Source organism: Athene cunicularia (assembly GCF_003259725.1).
Source record: "Athene cunicularia isolate RWA chromosome 2 unlocalized genomic scaffold, athCun1 chr2_part2, whole genome shotgun sequence".
In the NCBI taxonomy this organism is placed as follows: Eukaryota; Metazoa; Chordata; class Aves; order Strigiformes; family Strigidae; genus Athene; species Athene cunicularia.
Genome location: NW_020799096.1, coordinates 10,757,466 through 10,776,321, shown reverse-complemented (window position 1 = coordinate 10,776,321; position 18,856 = coordinate 10,757,466). Strand labels below are relative to the sequence as shown.

General features: G+C 41.9%; 1 protein-coding gene across 4 annotated transcripts in view; it reads right to left on the bottom strand.

Moving 5' to 3' along the window:
• BLVRA (biliverdin reductase A) overlaps positions 1 to 18,856 on the bottom strand; it is a 49,843-nt gene that overhangs the window by 20,312 nt on the left and 10,675 nt on the right. Inside the window, exon 1 of one of the 4 annotated variants that reach the window (XM_026843843.1) lies at positions 15,525 to 15,598. The exons of 1 other annotated variant lie outside the window; for it this stretch is intronic. The gene's annotated coding sequence lies outside the window, so the exon portion shown is untranslated. Of the gene's footprint in view, positions 1 to 12,488; positions 12,528 to 14,803; positions 14,946 to 15,524; positions 15,599 to 18,856 lie in introns of those variants that run through there. 2 more of the 4 variants (XM_026843842.1, XM_026843844.1) reach the window with 2 other exon arrangements.

The window sequence follows — 18,856 nt, the reverse complement described above, 5'->3', positions numbered from 1 at the left end:
AGGCATCCCACCACGTTTCTGTGATAGCTACTATGTCACAGTTCTCGTGCTGCATCAAGGCCTCAAGCTCCCCCTGTTTGTTGCTCACACTGCGTGCACTGCTATAGATGCACTTGAGATGAGCCACTGAATCCAACACCTTTGTGTGAGCGTGGGCCCCATTCCCTACCAGACCCTTCTCAGGTGCTTCCACAGTTCCTAAACATCTTTCCCTTCTCTCAAATGAGTGGCAGAGGGAGAGCCCTCACCAGTCCGCCATCCTTCAAGCTTTGGCACTCTTCCCTTGAGCTTGTTCCTAACATGCCCAGTTACCTCCCCATCCCCCCTCATATCTAGTTTAAAGCCCTGTCAATAAGCCCTGCTCACTCCTGCCCCAGAATCCTTTTCCCCCTCTGGGAGAGATGCATCCTACCTGTCTCATTTGTCACCAGCAGACCAGGTGCCTTATAAACCTTGCCATGGTCAAAGAACCCAAAATTCCAATGGTGGCACCAGTCTCTGAGCCACGTGTTAATCAGATATGTTTTGCCACATGTTAACCAGATGTGTTTTCCATCCTCTATCAGTGGTTTTCCCTTCCACTTGAGGGATTGATGAAAACATGACCTGAGCTCCCAAGCCTTCAATTAGCCACCCCAGTGCCTGGAAGTCCTTTCTGAGTAACTTAAGACTTCTCTCTACCACCTCACCGTTACTTGCCTGGATAACGAATAAGGGGTAGTAATCAGAGGGCCGCACCAGAGCAGTGACCTTCCTTTTAATATCTCTGACCTGAGCACCAGGGAGGCAACAGACCTCTCTATGGTATGGGTCTGGTCAACATATGGGCCCCTCCATACCCCTCAGAACAGAGTCACCTACTACAATTACACTCCTTTCCTTCTTACTTGAAGAAGTTGCAAGTCTTGGGGCTGAGGGACAAGCCATGGATGACTCACCAGTTGGGTCCTCATTTCCATCTTCATTTGGCTGGCAGTCTAGTTCCAAAGCCTCATACCTATTGTATAATGACAACTGGGAAGGTGAGGGGGGCCAAGAAGGTTTTATGTACATATGTACATAAATATGCTTTTTTTTTTTTTTTCCCCTCAGTAGCAGACCATCCTGCTCAGCCAGAGAGGGGAGCAGAATGAGGCTGATGATGCTGTCTGTGTTTCTGTGAGTGCTCTGTCTCTGATCTGTGGCTGGCCACGCACACATGCATATACATGGTGCCTATGTGGGTGTGCGTGTGCTGACTGGGAATACATTATCAGCCTTGATACTGGTCACACCAGGGGCCATGGAGCTGCACAGCCTTGACCCTTTCAGGCTGTTGGATTCGGCCTGGTATTTTCTCCTAATACAAGCCAGGCTGGAGTGAGAAAGTTTTCCAGAGCTTCCTTTGAGCAAACTTGTGGATTAGACATCATAGCAAATGTTTTCTCTGTTACAGCAGCAAAGCCCCGAGATGGGGGTTGCGGTGCCTTCCTCAACTGAAGTTTTTAGGGGAACACAGGACAGACAGCAACAGTCACTGTAAAATCAACAAGCTGAAAACTCAAGATTACTTCCAGCCCTACATCTCTGATTTCAAATACCCAGAGACGTGGCAGATGCTGTACTCTGGGTGTTGGTACATACTACAGCCTGTGCCACCTACTCATTGTCTCTCATTGCAAGACACATCTGCCTGGAGCAGGGAAAGCAGAAGCTGAACAGTGTGGCTTTTGTTAGTGTTGTTTTTCAACGGGAAGAACTAGACAAATGCTCCAATCTAGCAGCCTATTCAAAGGCATAAATATACTTTGTTCTGCAGGAAACCACTTGGGCACTTTAACCTCTGGATGTGTTGAAGTACCTTTGGGAAGTAGACCCAACACAGGCCTCACTAAGCCTAACTAAAGGTATAACTTGAAGAAAAAGGAAAAACAGAAATGTAGGCAAAGAATGTAATTGTTCAAATGTTAACAGGATGGAGTGGGAGTTTGTGGTTTTGCTCTGCCTTTGCTGCAACCTAGAGATAAAAAGTAAAGTCCTTCTGCAAGAAAGAGACAGTCAGGAAGGCAAGCCCCATCACTCTTTGTTACTTCTCTTTAAAACGTTAATTGAATATAAAATAAGAGTAAGAAATTTTCTTGAACACCTGCCAAGACCATTTACAGTCCCCACATTTCAGAGGAAAACAACAGCACCTAGAAGTTGGAGAGCAACCACATACATTTCCCTTGAGAGTTGTTTGTTACGGCCTTAAGTATCAACCCTCCCAGCACCTCTCCACCTCTCACACACGCCCCTCCAGCTATCACAACCCAGGCCACAGTTTTCTGGCAGGCATGCAGGCTCTGGTAGCTGAGTTATATCTTCAAAGCACCAACTGCCGTAGAGGTTTTCTGGCAGAAAACAGTCTCTCATCCTGCCTGGCAGCACTGCATCTTAGAAACTGCCCGAGCGTTACCATAAATTCGGTCTCAAAAGAACCCTCTAAGACTTAGTTTGAAGTTTTTAGAAGGCAGACATTCATTATTGCAATGCTGGATGCATGGGGGATCATTCCACCTAACATGTATACACTAAACCAAAAGTTTATCCTTCATATATGAATATATAAATATTCATACATTTTCCTAGAAGTCTCCATCTATCTGCCTATCTATTACACTTACATAATGCTGGCATTGCAAAGTTGCACTACATGCGCAGGGGTCTCAGGTGGTTGTCGTGGTTGTTTGGGGAGTTACTACTCCCTACTCCTTTTTCCCTCTTATGGTCACAAGTCTTTTGAGGACAATTTCTTCTCCTTGGATGTTTCCCAACTCTGTTGTCTGGCCAAGATGTTCTCTCTTATCTGCCTTGTTTGAGCATTTCCGCCAGGATGGATCTATTCTCAAGGTTACGATATTTTCTCTGTACATTTTAATCACTCAAGGCCTTGTGAAATACAAAGTTAAACACTGTTTGGTAAAAGAATTTCTTAATATTTAAGGTATAATGGATCACTAATTGTTACAGGCCTCAATACACAAGCACCAACTGCTCACAGGCATCAGCTAGCAGGCATCAAGAGTGGGCTTTTCTTCCTTGCTTTTAAATGTCATTTGAACAATACACCTGCATTGGTTTACACTTATATGCAGGCTTATTTGCCTGAGCTTTCTCATTAAATTCTGGTTTTCCAGCAGGCTGCCAAAGCTGAAGTTGATGTAGTTATGTTGAGATGTGGTCATATGCCGTGTTACAGCTGCCAAACAATCACCTTTACTATATACAGTGATGGTTAATAATAAACATCTGCACTTGTAACAGATATACTCTCTCCAGCATTAATACCTAAGCAGAAAGGAAAACATACTTCTGCAGCTTAACTCTACTAAATCCAGAGTCCACAGCAGTCCTGACTCCTGTCACAGTGAGGTTGCACTCCACAGTCTACAACTCCACACCTGCAGCAAAAACATCTCACAAAACTAATATAAAACCATGAGAGGTACTGGAAGAATCTGAAAATTTGTTTTTAATCCATGACATACTTCATCCTGTGGAGGACTGAATCAGAAGTGCTGTGACATGCATGCACGGGTATGAATGCCCATTTTGTCCTGTTCTCTGTCTGTAGTCACACTTTGTGGTTCAGATTTGGTTGCTAGTCTGAAGAGGAAAAACCAAGGCAAGTAACACTTCTGAAATGGGGTCCCAGAGATGCGCAGAGAAGCCAAGTCCATGGTCTGGCTTGTTTTGGTTGAAACTCTGCCCTGAGATAACCTGTATTGTTTCAATTTGGGGGGAAAAATAGTGATTTGTGCAGTCAGCATAAAGTGGAGGGTCTCACCTATTATAAGTACTTTGCATGAGATAACTGATTTCTATAGGTGACAGCTGAGATCCAAATGTCATTTGGAGGTAATCTGGATGCTACACCACTAATGCTGAAACTATCCAGGAAATAACTAAGCCCATTTTTGGGCACCTGAAAAAAAAATTAAGAGAAAGATATAAAAGGCTCCACTTCTTATTTTATAAAAATATTCCCTCAGACCCCCCCCCAACCCAAACAAAAAACCCACCACCCTTATTTCTAATGCTAGATTTCCAGGAACTACTTGGGAGTGAATTACAGAAAGCTTTGTGAAACTTCTGGTGGGTAAATAAATAATCCCACATAACTGTGTGGCCTCATCACTGCTATTCTTTAACCAAAAGCCTGTTTATATGTGGCTAATTAGTATATGACCAAAGTAAAGAGATTAACAAACAGTCCCAAAAATTTATGTTAGGCTTTAATGTGCTAAAACAATTTTTGAAAGAAGAATGTTTTAACAAGCAACTGTCAGTCCTGTTTTAGGTGAGCACTCAGGAGAACAAGCTATGGTATGGAGCTATCAGCAATTCACAGATCCTAATTTTCCATCAGCTCAAACAATATTACTGCTATAGTACCAGTCTGTACCTGCACACAGGGTGCAGAAAATAACCCTGAGTAAAGCTAAAAATGTTACTAACTCGAAGAGGAGGAAAAAAAGGCATGAAACTCATCCGCCACCACTTTTTTGGCTTAACACCACATAAACACTAAAGCTATCACAGAGTTGAACTCTGCCAGGTCCCTGTGGACTGTGAACCATGTCCCCTGGCTTCCCTAAAGAACAATAAAGGCACCAGAGTAAAGACTTGTACGGCTAAGTGGCTGAACACTAACTACTGAGACTCTGCTTAAACACCTATCTCATACAAAGACATTGCTGTTTTGTGCAAAATTTAAAATTGAGAGTTTGAAAATTGAGAGCTTTTCATGTTCCGTTAAAAAGAAGTAGGACTACTCATCCATATCTGCATTTTTGGGGAAACTTTACTCAGAACCAATCACAAAAGGTGTAGCTGACAGGTCAGGGAGCCAAGATGTGCCAAATAATCTGAACACATTCCCTTCCCTCCCTTAAACTACTGATTTTGGTTTTGCTGTGTAACTTACTGAGAGAAGAGGCTCCTCCACCTCACGTACCAGATTCACAAATGTTTTGCAGGTAAACTCTAAAGCCAGGAGCGGCTTCCAAGCCTTTGCTGTAATACAAATGAGATGATGATGGACAATTACAGAAAAATGTTCTGAAATATTTTCTCAATTACTACATCTGTCCCTAAATGTGCCTGCCAATTACTGCAGTCCTTTCTACAAGTATTTTCTTTTTCAGAGGGCCTAATGAATATAGAGCTGGGCAGGGCAGATGCGAGGAAGCTGTATTTACAGGTGTCTTACTTTATCCCAGAAGTTTACTGAGTGACCTAAAGCAAACGAATCACATCTTTCCCTGTCAGTCTTCCCAGTTCCAGAGAAGGGGAAATCTCTTTCTTCTCTAAAGCACTCCCAGGCCTACTGATGATAAGTGTAATGTAAGAAGTAGGTATTATTACAACAGCTCTTCTTCGCAGTAGGAAATCTCACACAGAACAGACCTCTAAAAAAGGTGGGTATAACCAAGGTTTGTATTGAAATATCTATATAAAACAATGCCATATAACACATGACAAAAACATACATTTTTTTCCTTTCTCTTGCTATTAAACTCTTCCGAAACCCAAACCCTACAAGCAATTCACGCATGCTTAGCTTTAATCACAAGTAATCCCACTGATATCAGTGAGGATACTCCTATAAGTACATTAAGAGATAAGAGCTTTTTCTGTTTACTGTAATATTAGTAGGCACAAGAACAAAACACATATCCAACCACATGTTCTTTTAATATCTTTATGGACTCAACCCAATAGATGATACCTATATTCCGGTCCACTAAAGGTCACTGCATCCCAGATCTGTAACAGGCTGACTATTTTGAGAATTCTCCAAACAAAAAAAGCACTCCTGCTACACACTGCAGTCACCATAAAGATTTTGCTTACCATGTCTGATGAAACCCTCTGCCTCCATTGTTAGCATGACAGCAACTCATAACACCAGAGGCCTTCCCCGTACTCTCTTCAGAGCAAACAACATACACAAAAATTGTAGCTGGTCAGACAAGTGTATTTTTTTAGTGAAGTTTCTCTTCCTCTACCCCAGCAAAAAGTGTTTTCACCCTTCTAAAATAAATTGAGTGATAGAAAGGGTTTTTTTAATAACTAGGTTGAGATAACTTGGGAAGTAAATAAAGTTTTGCGTTATGTTGTGATCTTAAAAATCATGCATGCAATGTCTAACACCTCTGTTATTTTACCAGTCTACCACCCCACAGTAGGGCCTGAAGAATGCAATAGATGCTCTCCATTCCCATTAAATTTTGGAAATCTACCAATGTCAGCAATTGCTTGAGAGTAGCAAAAAAAAAATAGCTCTTGAATGAAGATTAACAATTGAGGTTTCTCAAATCCCTCCGAACTTTAGAGCTCTGTATTTTTCATGTTACTGGGCATTGCAATACGTAGTAATCATACAGGCCAGACACTAGACTGCTCTCTCATGAAGAGCTAGTCTGCAATTCAGTGTGATTTAGCAGTCAAGTAGTCCTGACATGCTACTCATCTGTTAAAATTGTTCCAAGAAACCGAAAACACCTTTACCAAAATATCAGCCACTAGAGGGGGCGTTTGGTATCCTACTTAAATCCTATTGATAAGAAAGTTCATTAAAAAAATAATTTAAAAGGTTACAAGAATGCTGTAAAAGTACAAAAATAAAGGTACACAACATACTGTTTTCCCACAGTACATCGACTGCACATTAGGTCCCATGCAGTTTTAGGAAGAACAGTACTTTCTTTTTGTATAACCGGACACAATGCAAAAGCAAACTACACATCTCCCCTTCCAATTCCTAGGTCTATCCACATCAAACCCTGTGATTTCTATAAGTAGAGATGTTGTTTTATATGCCAAGAAGATGGCTAAATTACCCACTAATTTTGATTTGCCTGTAAAGTCAGATAGCTCTGAGCATACCTAAACCCAAACCTTCAAATGTGCCAACTAGAGCTGACATGCTCAGGCTCACACTCAGGCTCGACAAACAAGTGGAAGAACAACCTACAAAATGGTTCCTATTTACAACTGTCTGCCTCTTTACAGATCCACCATCAACAGATTCATTGTCCCCAAAAGATCTAAAAAACTGTCATCAAGTTGAGTCCAAGGGCAGGCAAAGCAGAAGATCCTACTTGGCTCAAGGCACTCTCAACTACTTATATTTAAAACATGTCTAAAGAGAGATGAATATATATTGCAGCTCTTGCACATGGATGTGTAATGCATACAAAACTCATTAAAAATTATAAACTGACTTGGTGATTGGGTCCACACAGTGACATTAGCTGGAGAAGGATACAGGATGGATTGTGCCAGTATATCATGGACATCGTACGTTCTACATACTTTATTAAATCTCATTGGTTTGGGACTGGTAAAGCTCCTGGCAGAGCCTACAAAATTCATTACCATCTCCAAAACCTACGTAAAAATAACTATAATTGGCAAATGGGCTTTAAAAAAAACCCTTTACTCCTCACAATCTGCCTTCAAAGATGTGGAACTGCAAGGTTTTAGCAAAGCTGACTGCTCGCTCAGAGGAGTATTTTAAATGCACAACGTATTCAGAACCAGCATAGCTGTGTAATTGGGATAAAAGAACCTAGTACCACTCTTCTATTTTCCTCTGCCAAATGAATGTGCTTAATGTGGACCAGTATTTTATTTATAACTGTGGCTGAACAGATGGATAATATCCCATCAAAGGCAGGATCGGCACAACCGCCTAAATTTGCAATAACTAAAACAGCTACAGCAGAGGTTCAGGAGCAGACAATATTCAGGCCACTGGAAAAGGGAAATATACCTTGTAAAAGAGGTAGAAAAAGAACTGGATCACAGAAGCAGGATATTTCCAAGAGTTAATACTTCTGTTTGAAACATAATACAGACATTTCTCTCTCTTACCCAGATTTTACTAGCATACACCCACTTCATTTTTTCTGGGGTATTTTGGTGAAGTGATTTAACAGTTACTCTTACAAGAGAAGAACTCTGTCCCCACCTCAAGTTCATGTCCCTAACTGCACCATTCCTTTAAATGGCCAAAGAGGTCACTGAGTTCTGAAAAGATGAGAGTGGGTGTACTGAAGCACCACCATCGTATGCTACCAGTGGTAACACAGAAGTAATTTTAAAACATCACAACAATCCTGCTCATTACTTTATTCAGCCTTGCAGCTTTTAAAAATATTGGTCTAAATCTTCTCTCCTTACCTTCTGCTACCACAACTCAACAAAGCATTTTGAGCTTCTGGGAAAGAAGCTCACTGTGTAAGATTAATTTCTATTATTCAAGCCATCACATCTCAGGCATGACTGTAGCCTCTCCACAAAATGTGTTTCAGAGAAATCATGTCTTTATTTATCATTAGAAATGAAAACCACAAGACATCCTACATTAGTATCATAAACACAAACACTACATATGGGCATCTGTAATTTGTCACTGTTTTATAGATGCCTGCCTTAGATACTGGGTGATAAATCTCTGGTTTTCCCTCTCATGGCCAGACTTCTGTACATACAGGTAGCAATGGAACCTCAGAAGCTCAGAATATGTAACTGTCTGCAATGATCCGTCTTCTGAGTGGATCCGTTGGCTTTGGTTAGGATCAAACTGAGTTGGAGAATGTGTGGCCAAACAATGGCTTGTGAACTAGACTTACAGGTCACAGGCCATTTGACTACACTTGCTTTCAGGCTGGATGTTTTTTCCTCCTGGCCACACGAATTTTAGTTCTACAGTCTGGAATATAAGAGTTCATTCCAGATAGGCATATAAGCAAAAATTAGGTGATGTAGGAGCTGGAAATTAATAATAAGGAGCACACTGTAAAGGAATATACTTTGAACTTCTTTTTGTTAGAATAACAGAATGGTTTGGATTAGAAGGGACCTTTACAGACCATCTAGTCCAACTTCCCTGCCAGGGGTGTGATATTTCCTTTCTCCAGTCACTGGGGACTTTACTAGATTGCCATGACTTTTCAAATATGATGGAGAGTGACTTGGCAACTGCATCAGTTCTCCCTGCTCGTGATGATTCTCTTGATGAAAAAGGCCACCTCTGTCAGTGTGGCAGTATGACACTTCAAAGGTGAAAGATGAATTGTTGAAACCTCATTTAGTAGTCATTCAACCAAAAGAAACTTAATCTCCAGCACCTTCACGCTTCTGTAGGAGCTGATAAATTAGCAGCGTCTAGGATAGAAGGACTTCCCCTCCCATGTCTTAAAAACAGGAACACTGTGTTTCTGATATTCAGGACATTTGATGCTGGGAAGGTACCAGCCGATTGATGGGGATGGTGGTAAAATGCAGTGGACTAGCAGTTTTTCTGAAAGGTGCTCTTTCAATCTGAGTACATGAACATGAGAAAACTGCTGACTTTGGGGGGCGGGGGGAAAAGTACATCGTGCATTTCCCTGGTGCAAAATTAGGCCTTCTTCAGAGATAGCAGGGAATAAAGACTGTGTTCTCCATTCCCACCCATCTTGAGAAAGCAGCTTCCTTGTTTGTGAAGTATTTAACAGAAAAACTGGGCTCAGAGCAGCCACAGAACTACGTTGCCACATTCTCTGCTCAGAAGAAAAGAGGAGAAGGGATGTGAATCTCTTTTCTCTCCTAAAGCAGAGGACCAGCTGCCATAAAGCCACTTTAAGCCCTGTTTATATTATCATATTACATGGATATTTTTATGATTCTTTTGCTGTGTTTTCATTGTGTCTATATTGCAAATATTATGAGATTAGGTTGATTGTCACCAGGACCTATCCAGGAAGGACTGGGTTAGAAACACCTGTCAGAATACTGTTATTTTTAAGCAGTAAGCGGAGTCAGGCAAATGACCTGCTTACTTTGAAAAGATTTATTCAACAGCCCTTAGTCTTAAGGCCTCATTACAGATGCCAAGCATATAAGAACAGACAGGTTGTCTTATCTTTCTAAATACCGGGCTAAATGCAAGGATAGTTATTCCACTTCACTGTGCAAGTCAGTAAACATAAAATAGATTTCAAAAATCAAAGTTTTGCTCAGCAGTTGCCATTTGAGAAGATTACAAAATCCAAATGAAAAACATGTTTCCTAGAGCAAACATTTCCAGCAGCCACCAGTACTGGCTATGCCGAGTTCTGGATGACGAACCTAAGACATCTCAGGGCTGTTTCCAACAGATACCACACCCCAGGTTACTCAGATTCAAATTCAAGTACTCTATACTTATGAAGAAAAACAGGCCTACTCTGTCTTACACGGGACACCAAAAATGAAAGCTGACGAAGCCCAGAAGGGTATCACCCCAGAAGGGTATCACTCCGGTTTATAGCCTCACACTTAACAGTCAATTGTCACCAGTACACAATCCATCTTTATACTTCTCTGCCTCATCCTCACAGATTTTTGCCACTACAGAATCATAGCTTTAAAAGACAGAAGCTAGGAGTTGATTTGCCTTCTCCATCAAAATTCTATGAATCTGATTTAATGGGGCCAAAAAAATCTCAGTCCTTTACGTATTTGTATCTCTTACCAAGCGTAAGCCCAGAGATCTATACAAACATGCTGACCCCACTTGCAGCTGCACAAAATTGTGCTATGCCTGAGAAAAAATTAGTAAATCACTCTGAAGACAAGTATGAGCATGCCACTTGCAGTCTCTAAATTCATCACCAAATAACAGACTAACCAGTCTTCTGTTGCTAATCTGTGTCAGTCTGCAAAGGACAGTAAATACTAAGGGTTGTTCTCCCTGGCAACAGAAAGGTTCACAAAGCTTTATCACTTCTAGCACAGCAAAAAAAAACATCCATAGTGTTTCATCTAGAATAACTGTGGTCTCAGCTCTTCCCCTTGCATCCTATACTACTGCTTTCTCTTATTTAGGGATTACGGCGTTATTTAATAATTCCACATTCTTTATAGCAGCTTTCCTCTACTCTCATTCACAGAACAAAGGTAATGACAAGACAATAAAGATCCCTTTCTGCCTACACTTAAGAGGGAAAGCTAATAAACATGCCAGCATTACTTGAGCCATGAGAATGGCTTGCTTCATTAGCAGTGTGGCCTTTAATTTAGCATTTAGGATAGTTACTGTAACAGGAACACTAGATGCCCCAAACAGGGTCTTTGTAACAGGTTTCTAATGCTAACCTGAGAAGAAGGAAGTTAAGAAAAAGGAAAAAGAGAAACTTTTTTTATGCTAACAGTTGATCTCATGTTGTTGCAGTGGTGGCTTTTACTCATCTGGAATAACAGGATTAGCAAGTGCATTTCATTATCTTTCTCAGTCAGGTGTGTTTTCTGCACAGTAGAGCTCCGGGTTGCAAACAGTCTAGGGAACACTTAAGTTCAGTTAAGCAAAAAGCTAAAGCTCTTTTTGCTTAGTAGAGAAGAATGGGTCATATGTATATTTATATTACAGTTGCACTTATTTTATAAAGTTTCAATATCTAAGCCCCACAGTTTGGCCTTCCATGCATGAAAACACTTCCCATGGGTTCTCAGCTAGCTCCAGAGGAGAGGGACAGGCCCTTTGTTCTAAGTTACAAGAGGGCATGTATACATTCAGGTTTGTTTGGGTTTTTTTGACTGCAGGATTAAGCTACCAAATGCCTTGGCTTTCAGACTGTTTTTCTTCCCTAAACCTCATTCCCTCCCCTCTCAGTGAAGTAATCTTTTTGACTCCTTGCATAAACTGCAGTATAAGTATAATGTAAATTATTTTATTACACTGAGCACCACCTGCAAGGTTCGGAAAGATCTACAGCTGCCTGAAAATTAGAGGTGAAAGAGTTATTCCCAGTCTTGCATATGTTGATGTTGCTGTACCACTGCGTCAATCACAGGAACTCCTTTCCTGAGGAGTTATTGTCCCACTGCAAACACCTCTTTATCACATCTATTCAAGCTCTTTATGTTATATTGTCCACTTCTTCTCAGCTTTGGTTTGTTTTTCTCTCCTGTTGCCTGACTGCTGCTTACCTAGTCAAGGATGGCAGCACATACAGAGCTTCAATGGACCATGCCAGTCGTAATGGAAAACAACCACTGAAGCTTCCTACAGCAAATCTGCACAGCACACAGTGCAATACCCTCTCTACAAGCCATATGAAACTGAGGTGCTTTCAGAGTCATCATGAGAAAGCAAAAATGTCAATTCCACTCCTTCATCTTACCAAGTCCTCACACCAAAGTGTAAGATGGGAAGTGGTTCCTGTTTTAATTTGAAAACTGGTCAGTTAATGTATCCATTTATTTTTTTGACAAGGACTGTTCATTTTTAGTGCAGAAATCAAAGTGGCCCTTTCCTCATCCTGTTCTCACCTGCTGAGTTTAGTTTCTTAAGTCTGTGGGTACAGCAGACATTCTTCTTAATAAAAGTTTGTCCCTGTGACATGATACAGAGAAATGATTACTTGTTTTGAGACTTTTTTACTTATAGCAAACTGCTTAGCAACTTACTTATTTATAGCAACTTATAGTATTACAATATTTTTGAATATTGCTAAGAATCCTGCTTGCCCAGACTGTTCCGTGAAATTTTACCAAGGACTACTGTGTTCATCAAAATAGAGCAGTTTACTGTGAAAATCTACCAAGAACTGCAGTGTTCAGCAAAATATCATGTTTTTGTCCTTGGGAAACAGCTGTGCTCTAACTAGTTGGGTCTTGGTAATGAGTAAAGATAGCCATATACGGATGGTAGATGTTCCATTGGTTCTGTTAGGTAAGATAGCATGAATCATCTGGCTGAAAATCACTCTTGTTATTCAAGAAATTGGCCAAGAGAATCTGCGCATGCTCCGGGGAAGAGTAGAAGGTGCGAAAGACTATGAGCCTTCCTCCCAAAGACCCCCGAAGATGACCACCAGGAGGCAATGGGCATGTGCAAAGATAATATAAACTGCTGACACCAGCCTTTCTAACTAACCCAGCCTTACTCATGCATATGTATGTTTGTGTTATGTAATCCAATGAATATGTATATCCACACTCTAAGTTTTTGCTAAAATGCGCGGTGGGTGTGCAAGCGTTGTGGAGAAATCCCCTTGCACCCTGGCGCCGAAGTAAATATACCTGCTTTATAACTCTATTCGAGTTGTAGAATGTTTTCTGCAAGTCTAACATTTAAAATCCAGTCTTTCAGAGCTGAACCTGATGGTCTTCCAGGGTTGTTGGAGGGTTTTTTTGGGGGGTGAGGAGTAGGTGTTGAAACATCCACTTAGCGCAACAATTTGGAAAATAATGAAGACATTGAAAATAACAAATTGAAAACTACAAAGAGTGATTCTCCTTTTTAGCTATACAAAATAAGCATTGCCATTTCTTTAAGGACAACACAAACCATACTTCATTGACTTAAACTCCAGTTGCTCACAAGCAGTAACTCAATTCACTGACTAAAGAAACTGTGAAGTTGGTATTAGAAAAACATTTTGTTGACCATGTGCATGTAAATTCAGGAAGACGAGTCCAGAATCATCAGATCTCCAGTATAAGGAATGTTCCCTGATCCAATAATAAGAATCATATCAATCATTAGTATTTTACTATCAATTACTGAATATCTAAGTTGTGTGCACTGCTTGTGACAATAGTTTTTAGTAAGATTTTAACTAAGGCTTTCTTATATGTGTGAACATAATTTTAAATATTTACCTATTGCTCTTTATTTTTGTGAAGGTTAAACTTCAAGTTGGATTTATATTGTTGAAACAGATCTGTCTTTATTTTCTCATTTATTGACACAAATGACAGAAAGATGCTCAAACGCTATGTTAATTGATTTTTGGTGCAGTTCACATTCTGTGTTCACATCTGTAATCTGAGAACCAACAGCTGAACAACTATCCTCTTTCCAGGAAAAATAATTTGGCAAACCAATGCAAGGAGTTTGATAAAAATTATTTCATTTTTATCATTCCTTGAACAAAATTAGTTCAGTAAACTGTTACTCTAATTAACACTAGCTTGTTTTTTTTCAACAAGTTCCAACACAAAAGTTCAGCATGATGCCAGGAAAGTTATATAAAGGCTGAGCGTGTTTTTTCTCTGTGTAGACTGAGCCTCGATACACGGAGGTTTTTTTAATAGTTAGAGATTGGTGGTAGCTGTGACTAGAGGATAAAGTGATTATTAATAAAGTGTCGATGTGTTTTACACATGGATTCTGTACCGTATCTGAGAACATAAAGAATCACTTTTCTCCCACCAAAGGCTGCCTGGAATATGGCCCTACCACATTCCTTTACAAAACTAAAATATTCTCATCTCCACTTTACACAGGGGTAAATTGCGGTGTAGGAAAAGGTTCATGGTCTGCTGTTTCAGAAGGGGGTGTCAAATACCTGCAGTAAACATGGATTTTAACAGGATCTGGAGGAAGCTCAACACTTCTGAAAACATGCCCAGAAGATACTTCGTAGGAAAGGTTTTAAATGACCTCTAACGCTCTCACCATGCAGTCTTCTGGCCACCCAGTGATGCTACTTGGCTACTTTCACACAATTTACAAGCTAATACTCAGCTTCACTGCACCTCAGACATTCTTCCAAACAAAGGGCTTTTCTCTTTATTCTTTCTGGGTTCCCTCCTCCCCGAGTGCTGGCCTGTCCCCTCTAGTGTGGTGGATGTCTTGGGAGCAGCTAGCACAACGTGGCTTGCAGGAGTCCCCTATCCACAACCGAGGGAAACGCTGGTGGCAAGCAATCCTGGGAAGGGGTGGAAGGGGGCGTCAGAAGACGAAAAACTGTGCGTCCAAATCCTAATTACAGTTAGCAGGGATTAAGTAATAGTTACTAACCTCTTCAGCTCACAGAGGAGAAACGTGATCCTGTTTAATTCTCCTCCGCTCCCTGCGGCTCCTTCTTATGCAGCACTCTGCAGCTCCAGCATATCAATGTACCGCTCGCCCCGTTGCTATCGCTGCAGCAACACCCCCTTGGCCAGGAATCCAATAAGGACACTATAGGGGCGGGCTCGAGCCAGAAGCAGCTGCAGCAGCTGAAAGGCTGATACTGGCACTGAGGCTGGGAGCTTCCATCTGGAAAACACCAGGAAAGCAGCACATGGCTAGCAAGGGGCCAGCACCTCCCTGGAGACCTGTGCAAGACCCCGGTTAAGCCCACGCAGCGGTCACCCCAGCCAGGCACTACTCAGTCGCGCAAGCCCAGTCATGCTTGGAGACGCCGGTACATCAGCAGTGCTCGTGTCTGCACAGCAGCATCCATAAGGTTTACACTGCAGGCTGAGTCTGTGCTCGGGAAATTGGGAGTTTCAGCAGTGCTGAGCAGAAAAGAAATCATTCTGTGCCTGGCTTTGCCCAAGCAGGCGGTATAGAGAGAGCAGCTGTTGGGACAAGCCAGGCCAGGTGTTACACAAGCTCTTACTCAAGACTGTTTTGTCTCCCGTCCTACAGGATTGCTTCCAGGCCCACAACATACCATGCTTAGGCACTAGCTTTCCTTGGACAGCCACTTTTTACCCAGATCCTACTCCCAGGCTCTTTACTTGCTGTTTCTTACCTATGTGCAACAGGACTTCAGCTGCTTCATTCAGGTCTGGGAAGAAAAAAGCCTGGGAGGGCAAAGCTATTTTCCCCCAGGCCAGTAGTTCCTGCAATAAACCCTGTATGAAGTGAGGATGGTCTGAATTCCACAGATCATTCTAAACCATGTTGTTATTGGGCATTCACAGACTATTATACAACGTAAAACTGTGTCACGTTGGGACTACGGGTACAAAGGATCAAGTTCTGTACTCATTCACCTCAGACATAAAGTAGAAATAACTCAGAAGAAATCAGTAACTATATTTTTTTTGCACTCGAGTGTGTTCAATTCAGCCTGTTTCTGGCAAATCTTGGGGCATGATATGTGTAAGTAAGTAGTAATGCCGTAAGTAGTCTGTTTTCCTATTAAACTGAAAAATGCAGTTCTAGCCTCCTTAATTTCTTTATTCTGAAATTCTACAGGTTGGGACTGTATGAGTGATACACCCTTCTTTTAATCTTTTCCCACTCATTTCTTCTAATCAGTTAACCTTGTCACCAACAAGACTTCATGCACTCATTTGGCCTCCTCCCAGTTACATTTTCCTTTCTAGATTCACATCTTCTGAGCCAGTTATGGAGTTTTAACTTGTGCAAAATTTCTGTGGTCTAACATACGTAAACGTGGCTTTTATACTGACATTACTATACTGGATGTTTCAAATATGTCAGAGGATGTTTCAAAATTCTTTCCCTCTCAAACACACTGTATTACCACAGGCTAAAGCACAGATCTATGTATCAGCAGCTCTAATTACAGTCGTTACACAACTGCAGTAAGGAGGAGCTCCAGAGAGTAGCTGAAGAATTACATACAAGACTGATGAGCAGGAGGTTTAAAGTCCATCAAAGCATGAATCAAGGTCTGTAACATATGTGTGGTATGGTATAAAGGAGGACTGGCAGACCAGGAGATACAGCATTTGAAAATACACATTGTGAGTTCAACATACGGGACTACTGATGACTAGCACATGACTGCATGCTTAGCATAAAGTAGTGAATCAATTAGCACATGATCGGAAACCATAACGAATAGCAGAACACATGAAAGAATGCATATGGAAGTGATTAGAGGCAGATGTAACTCAGAGCCTCTAGATTCAGTAACTGTGCTCCCATTTGTAGAGCCACGTGTACTACAGGATGTGGGACCTGTCCAATAGCATAATTAACCTTGTAAAAAAATTGAAAAAACTCTGCTTTCCAGATGGATCAGCTCCCCAAACCAGCCAAACAGGAGAGCACAACTGCCTCTTTCCACCACAATGTGGAGTTAGGCTAGCTTAAACCAGTCGGGTAACTACCTGCTGTTTGATCCCTGTTTAGAGCCTCAAGCTCACTCTGCCATAGGTTTGTTTATTTATTCAGGTGGCTAGATGGCAAACCCAACATTTAACTGAATTCCAAACCTGGTCAACATTGGGGGCTGTGGGGGGAGTAGTTCCTCCAGAGGTGGAATGAGACATGGGCTCTGAAGGAGCCATTTGTGGCCGTGAGATGGGAGGCCGGCATGGCAAGAGGAAAGGGCAGGGGGAAACACCCTGTGGAAGAAGCCACAGCAAATAGCTCCCAGTGTGGACGTAGGTCTACTGGTGTGTTGATGTCTTACACAGTCTGTTTCTCTTTCCATATGGAAATAGCAGAGTGAGTATATATAAATAGCGAGTACCTTTCAATACCAATAAAACTTTACCAAAATTGGATGGATATCATATAGCTTTCATCATTGCAAAACTACAAGGAGAAGACCTGCAGGGGTAGTTAGGCAAACACAGGCATAGCTGGGAACTGCAGACAAGCTTCTGGCACAAAATCCTTCTTCAGGTCTGAAATGTATGAAATAGATTTTTCAGGGAGGAATTAGATATGCAGGAGTCAGACCACCCCTGAAGGTAAAGGCAAATGATTCCCATAAAGAAGGGATGCGAGTGGAAAGGCAGGAGAAGAGAAAGAGAGGTCTAAACACCTGCAGCTTTGCATACAAAACAGCCTCTTAACAGGGCTTCTTAGGACCACAGGAAGAGTTCCCACTACACTGGGCCACCCTCTCCCTTTTTTTGTCCTGTATTTCTCATTATCTATTTTTTTGGTCATATCTGCACATAGTTTTGTTCTGCTGATTGTCTCTCCATACCATGCTTCTCCCCACTCTCACCTTCCACAGTCCCACGAGGGTTACAAGTCGTAGCAAGCAGATGTATTAATTAACTCCAGCTACAACCTAGCAACCCCTCACTTCTCAGTATTTTGTCAGGAGCAACTAAGCAATGCAAAATAATGTAATCATCATTCTGGCGATAGGAGTTGACTGGCAACTACTTGAAGCCCTCCAGGGGAAGAAACAGTTTTATTTGGGAGAATTCAATAGCAGGTAACATTCCACTAAATCACAACAGTAAACCAAAAAGTGTAAATAAGAAGCTGGAAACTACTTGGATAAGAGAACAAACTAGCTTGGCGACAGCCCTGAGAAGAATGCCTGATTCAGCTCCTCAGCCAGAAAGCGCATACAATAAATATCAAAGCAGGTATGATGCAGTAAAAAACCAGCAGCAGAACACACTCTGAAATTATTGGTACACTCATCATTTAATTTCACATGAATTAGAACTGTGAGCCAAGGCTCAGGATTGTGTGTAATCCAGCAGGACTCACACACACTTCACAAATGCTGCAGCCTAAGTGCTGAGCTCAGTGACAGCTCTGGACAGCCTGCTTAAATAAACTGTGGCAGGGACATCAGCTTACGTGGGACAATGATGAGGGATAAATTTGGAATGAAAAAGATAAGCCAAAGCCAGCACTAATTATGTTAAATATGCATATCGGTGTATAGAATCAGATCATCAGATTAGATCCAGAGTTTTCTTTGGGGATTGCTGGAAAGATGCTTACAGAAATTCTGCTGGGTTTTTCAGTTTTATTTTTATGCATAAGTGTGTTTTTATGGTTTGGGGCTTGGCCTGGGGAAAAAAAAAAAAAATTAAAGCACCACAAAAGAGAGCAGATCTCGGAACAAGGTGAGTTTTGGATTACCAGTCCGAGCTGATGGGATTTGTGTTACGGGGCGGCCCGAGGCAGCGGGCTGGGACCCGCAGCCGCCTTTTCACGGGTTCCCCCCCAGCCGAGGCCACGGCTGAGGGACACCCGCCACCTCCGGCGAGGAGGGCGAGGCCCTGACCGAGGAAGGCCCCAACCCTGCCCCCGAGGAGAGGGACCCTGAGGCAATGCCCCCCGGGTTTACAGCGGGCGGGCCCCGCGCCGCCGCCACGCTCTCCCCTCCCTTCCCCTCCCAGGGATCTG